The 6469-nt window shown below is 38.6% G+C and overlaps 1 long non-coding RNA gene across 1 annotated transcript; it reads right to left on the reverse strand.

The window, feature by feature from the left end:
* Positions 1–1619: 1619 nt before the first annotated feature.
* Positions 1620–3613, reverse strand: LOC139410899 (uncharacterized). Its single transcript, XR_011634546.1, has 4 exons — positions 3508–3613; positions 2373–2460; positions 2144–2249; positions 1620–1914 (listed from the first exon to the last, which is right to left on the reverse strand). It is a non-coding gene; the product is annotated as an uncharacterized lncRNA (long non-coding RNA).
* Positions 3614–6469: the final 2856 nt, after the last annotated feature.

Here is a 6469-nt window from a genome sequence, read left to right on the forward strand (position 1 = left end):
TGATATCCAAAAGCTATTTTTGGTCATAACAGACGGTAGCATCAACATTATGTACAAAATAAGTTACAAACAATGCTGAAAACCCCCCACAAAATAGCACAAATAGTTAGGAGCCCGTAAAACAGCAGCTATCCTCTCCGGCGCCATTTTGAACATTCAAATTGTTTTTTTCTCCACTTGTTTTCCAAGGTGGTGTTATTCTTCCTCACACATGAAATGGCTCCTCCAAACTAGAATAATGTCTTTGTATGGGTGCAGAGGCTCCTGGTTGTGCCCAGTGTTACCAGCTGTCAGCACCACCAGCACACTTACAGCACCAAGCAGGACTGTTGACCAGGAGCCTCTGCACTTCCTTATTTCTGTATCTTCATCCAGTGTTCTTCAGCATTGAATAGAAGTTACCCGAAAGGGTGCAGTGGCTGCAGTGGAAGGCAGAGAATGCTCTGTTGCTATGAATCCAGTCTGTCTCAATTGAGTCAGGAGGCTCTCATTACTGGGTCGGAGACAAGCACAGGCTGCACACACATGCACTGAGCCTCACAGCAGCGCACTTCTCTTATCTTGTTCTTTTCTTTTGCTCTTGAAGTGTATTCCAGGCAGCTCCAGAGAAACATATGGAATTGTGTCTAACTTAAAGTGTCCATCCACAACTCTGACTTTATTTTCCTTTTTTCACATGGTTGAAGAGGTAATGAAGACGGAGGTGAAAGAAAGGCAAACCATTCCCTTCTACTGCCATCTATTGGTGACAATCAGTGTGACAAGGTTCTATAACAGGAGCTCATAAGATCAAGTCAAATCACATTTTATTTGTCACGTGCGCCGAATAAAACAGGTTTAGACTGTACCTGATATGCTTACTGTAAAGTCTACACTTGTTATATTCGGTGCATGTGAAAAATACAATTTTATTTTATTTGATATGATGAGCTCTTGGTATGGAACCTTGTCACACTGATTGTCACCACTAGATGGATAGTTTGTCTTTCTGAAAGTTTCAGTCAGTTTACCTGAGGAGAATACTATAAAGCAGCATAAAGGTGTTAGCCAGCTAACTTGCGTAAATATACTGAATTAATTTTTATTGTGTAGAAAGATAGGCTTGTAATGGTCTAACTGATTTAACAAACGAAAAGACATGTACCTTTAGCTTTTTTAATCAATTAAATCAATAGTCATTTCTGGTTGCTTATCCAAGTTAGCTGGCTAACTCATTGATTATGCTTTGTAGTAAACCCCTCTGGACTTCAAACCTGTTACGTTCAGTTTCTTCTAAATTGGGAATAGATTAACTAAACATTTCATAACCACAAAACAAATAAGTCAATGACCTGAAACAAACACTGTCAGTAAATGGTGTGTGTGGACTTAAGGGGGACATCTGAATTTAAGGTCCATTATGCAACACTGCAACCTGCAAATAGCCATTTTAAGTCGTTTATTTACTGGCTTAAACTAGACCTTACAAAAACACTCTCACATCTTTGTGTATTGATATTTTTCCGGCAGGAAATGACAGTTAACATCTATCATGACGTTCTTGAAGTAAATAAAGTATGGACACCCTAAGGTGAGGTGCTGAGTAACAGAGGAGGATCTTTACAAATGAAACAGAAAGATGCACACTAACACGTATCTTTATTTTTCATTTGTATCATGATGTTTTTACCATTTCATTTCAACCAATCCAATTCGTCAGACACCAGAACATTCACATTTGACACAAAGTAAGCTGACAACATATTTTATTCATTGTATACTGAGAACACAGCGAAGTAAACAATTCACTTCCCCACAGAGCCGAAGACAGGGCATGAAATGGAGGGATCACTCTTCTTAACCACCTTGAATTCACATGCCTTTTGGTCCCACTCCTTCATGCAATCATCAGGAAAATCTACGGGAGTCATATACCTGCAATCAAACAATCAACATCAGCAAATAAGTTTGTTGTGTAAATCAATAGAATTTCACTCGCCCAGTCTATTAATAATCCCCTGAGAAACCGTGTGTGGATATTTTGAGAAGATAACAATGGGTTGTATATTCCTTTAGTGTGATAGATACAGACTGGGAAGGCTGAGGGCTACATAGACCATGCATTTGGTGGGTGCTAGAATACGGCTGTGTTTACTGTACTTACCCCTGGCAGCATTCTAAACAATCACAGTCCATGCAATCACTGTTCCTCCAGCGGGAACCAGCAGGATGCCATGTCTTGTCCTTGTCGTCACGACAATGGGTTTTGCCTGAACAAGAAAACAATTGAACATATTGTGTAGGTTTGTTGTCTTTTTCAATGTACTAGCGTAATTAAAAAATGTTTGTGTTTATGAAGGTGGTTAGCTGGTTAGCTTAGTCTTTTACTTTACCCGGGTCAGAAGTCATAGCTTTCCTGTAGCAATAAGCATGGAACAGTGGAAGTAGTGCACACAGAATTAAAGCTAGGGCCAAGGACCTCTTCACAGGGAGAAGGGAGGGAAAACGTATGTTATTGAGGGGAATAAACAAGCAATTGGTCTACCGTTGAACCTTCAAAACATTGAAAATAAAGAACTAGAAAATGGAACTGACACATTTAAACATGTTAAAATAATAGTTAATTGACCCTACTCTAGAAAATAAATACCGGTAACTTTATTTTTCCGATGTCTTTTCTCTACTGTGTCGTTTAAATCCAACATCCATTCAGACTCAAACAAAGGTGATTTTGCAGTATTTATTTTTATGTCCACATTATCATATCAAAATGAAACCCCATTAGGCTACTTGCAGTGCATTCGGAAAGTATTCAGACCCTTTGACGTTTACACATTTGGTTACGTTACCAGCTTTTTCTAAAATTGATCAAATATTTTTTTTCCATCATCAATCTACACACAATACCCCATAATTCCTCTTTGGAGATGGGAGAACCTTCCAGAAAAACAACCATCTCTGCAGAACTCCACCAATCAGGCCTTTATGGTAGAGTGGCCAGATGGAAGCCACTCCTCAGTAAAAGGCACATGACAGCCCACTTGGAGTTTGTCAAAAGGCTGCTAAAGGACTCTCAGACCATGAGAAACAAGATTCTCTGGTCTGATGAAACCAAGATTGACCTATTTGTCCTGCATGTCAAGCGTCACGTCTGGAGGAAACCTGGCAACATCCCTAAGGTGAAGCATGGTGGAGGCAGCATCATGCTGCGGGGATGTTTTTCAGCGGCAGGAATTGGGAGATCGAACATATCTGAAGAGACCTGAAAATAGCTGTGCATCAACGCTCGCCATCCAACCTAAGAGAGCTTGAGAGGATCTGCAGAGAATGGGATGAACCCCAAATACAGTGCCAAGATTGTACCGTCTGAATACTTCCCGAATGCACTGTATGTTACTGGAGTTATAGTAAATTACAGTAAATTAGCAGGAACACAGCTTCTAGTGTTGTTACATATCATGGAAAATCAACCAAATATAAGGCCTTCAACTTCAATATCCTGAAAACGTAACATGCAAAATTACCTACCATGATTCACACCAATGATTCACACCAATGATTCACACCAATGTAGACTGGATTGTAATGTAATTCTACTGGAGTTATTGTAGGGAAGTACATGCTTTTAAATAATGGGTATTTTGGAAGTAGCCCACCTTTAGAATTCAATAAAGGGGTGGGGATGGGGAAAGAGTAAACAAAAGTGACAAACATGCTTACTTTGTTAGGTTCAGGGCTAGGGTTAGGAGTTAGGTTTAGGGTTAGGGGTTAAGATTAGGGTAAGGGTTAGGTTTAGGATTAATAGGAGTAGGAGTTTGAATGGAAATACATTTTAGGTCCCCATGAGGATAGAAGAACAAAACGTTTGTGTGTGTTTGTAACGTCTGGGTTGAGCCAGTAAACAAGGAACTTCATAGCTTCAAAATATGTCCAATAAATTATATCTTTTTATATATCTTTTTTCTCTGAATTAATTTTACAACTAAATATCATACACACTAAGGGCTACTTACACGTTGCTTTGTTGCGTAGAGGACCTTAAATTCTGATTTACCGAAAGTCACGTGCACCATTTACTGACAGTGTTTGACCCCAGCCCTTGTTGAATTCCAAAGGTAAGCTACTTCCAAAAGACCCACAAGCCTGTGAAGTTCTCTACCCTGAAAGATCCCTAGAATTACCTTAATATCCAGTCTACATTCTTGTGAAGCATGGTAAGTTTCTTAAAATTTGGCATGATATGTACAAGTTAGCAGGAATTTGGAGGAGCTGGAACCGTCCTTGAATTTGGTTGATGAAGCTGTGTTCTTGTTCTAACTCCTAATGACAAATAGGTGATGGGGTTTCAGTTGCACATTTTATAATTTTATCACAATGTGGACATAATAAATAATGCTGGCAAAATGAATCTTTTGAACACCCCCACATATGTGTTTTAAGTCGGAATGGATGGTGGATTTAAATTACATAGTAGAGGAGGGCATTGTACAAATATTACGTTATTTTATAACCTAGGGTAGGGTCAATGATAAACTCAAAATGTAGAAATGTGTCCGTTTGGTTTTGATAGTTGTTTATCTAGAATTGTTTTGAAGGTTCAACGCTAGGCCAATGGCTGTTTATTCCCCTCAATAACATATGTTTCCCTCTCTTCTCCCTGTGAAGAAGTCCTTGGCTCTAGCCTTAATCCTGTGTGTGCTGCTTCCACTGTTCCATGCTTTTTGCTACATGAAGCCTATGACCTTGAAGCCAGGTAAAGAAAAATACTATTACCCCCCCTCCCCCTCTCTCTCACTCACATACACATGCACACACACAATATATATATAGTCTGGTTACCAGTCTTTTTAGCTAACATTCCACTCCTGTTATTTGCCAAAGAGACTGGCCTTTCGGCAATCTCAACATTCAATATGCAGCTGGATTTCCGAAAGAGTTGCTATTTGGTTGTTGGAAATAACATTCATATATTCCATGACAACATGTGGAGCCTCAAAAATAGAATTAGAATTATAACAAATAAAATAAAATAAACATTTAGCGGTTAGCTAAGCAAGTTGTTGTATTTTGAGGCTTTTGTGGTTTTTAAAGCTAATTTCCTGCAACTCTACAAATTTTGCCATGGGGAATAAAGTACGTTTTCTGCAATTCTACACATTTTACCATGTGTGGGAGAAAAAAACGTAGCAATTTTATAACAATGCAATTATACTAATTTTGCAATTGGGCAGAGAGACATTTTTTTTCAGTTTTACAACACATTTTCTGGGGGTTGAGAGCATTTTTAGCAGTTTCAAAGATAATTTCCTGCTATTCTATACATTTTGTATCCATGTTAATATGATATCTGAGTGAAAATGACTAACAAAATCAATACGTCCCCAGTCGGGATTTGGCCATGATTACTACAAGTTAAGATGGCTGATTAGACTAACTACCAATCTAAAAATTGTTAGCTGACATGGCTAATTGAGTGACTGTCTGTGACTGAAATAACAAGACAAAAGGTGCTGATACACAACTAAATTTCGAAATTACACCTGGTGTATTCTACTATTCTTACTTTCAATAGTAAGTTTAGTAAGTTCCTAAAATATACAGTACAAGTCAAAGTTTGGACATACCTACTCATTCAAGGGTTTTTCTTAATTTTTTATTATTTTCTACATTGTAGAATAATACTGAAGCCATCAAAACTATGAAATAACACATATGGAATCATGTTGTAACCAAAAATGTGTATTCTTAAAAGTAGCCACCCTTTGCCTTGATGACAGCTTTGCACACTCTTGGCATTCTCTCAACCAGCTTCACCTGGAATGCTTTTCCAACAGTCTTGAAGGAGTTCCCACATATGCTGAGCACTTGTTGGCTGCTTTTCCTTCCCTTTGTGGTCCAACTCATCCCAAACCATCTCAATTGGGTTGAGGTTGTGTGATTGTGGAGGCCAGGTCATCTGATGCAGCATACGACCTGGTAGAGAAATGAACCTTCAATTATCTGGCAACAGCTCTGTAGGACATTACTGCAGTCAGAACTGCACCTTGTAGAGGGGCCTTTTATTGTCCCCAGCACAATATGCACCTGTGTAATGATCATGCTGTTTAATCAGCTTCTTGACATGCTACACCTGTCAGGTGATGGATTATTTTGGCAAATGAGAAATGCTCATTAACAGGGATGTAAACAGATTTGTGCACAAAATTGTAGAGAAATGAGATTTTGTGCTTATAGAAAATTCCTGGGATCTTTTACTTCAGCTCAGGAAACATGGGACCAACACTTCACATGTTGCGTTTATATTTGTGTTCAGTATATTCCGTTTGAGAATTTAGACTTGAGCTAGCAATTTTTGATAGACTGATTTTTGTCTGGACAACAAAAATGGTTGCTTAGCAACCATACACCAACACTGGAACATCCATCTGTGGAGAAAAATAGAGATATAGTTCCAATTTGCATAACTTTATGATTGATGATAGCTATGGGG

This window comes from Oncorhynchus clarkii, chromosome 6, assembly GCF_045791955.1.
Source record: "Oncorhynchus clarkii lewisi isolate Uvic-CL-2024 chromosome 6, UVic_Ocla_1.0, whole genome shotgun sequence".
Taxonomy (NCBI): Eukaryota; Metazoa; Chordata; class Actinopteri; order Salmoniformes; family Salmonidae; genus Oncorhynchus; species Oncorhynchus clarkii.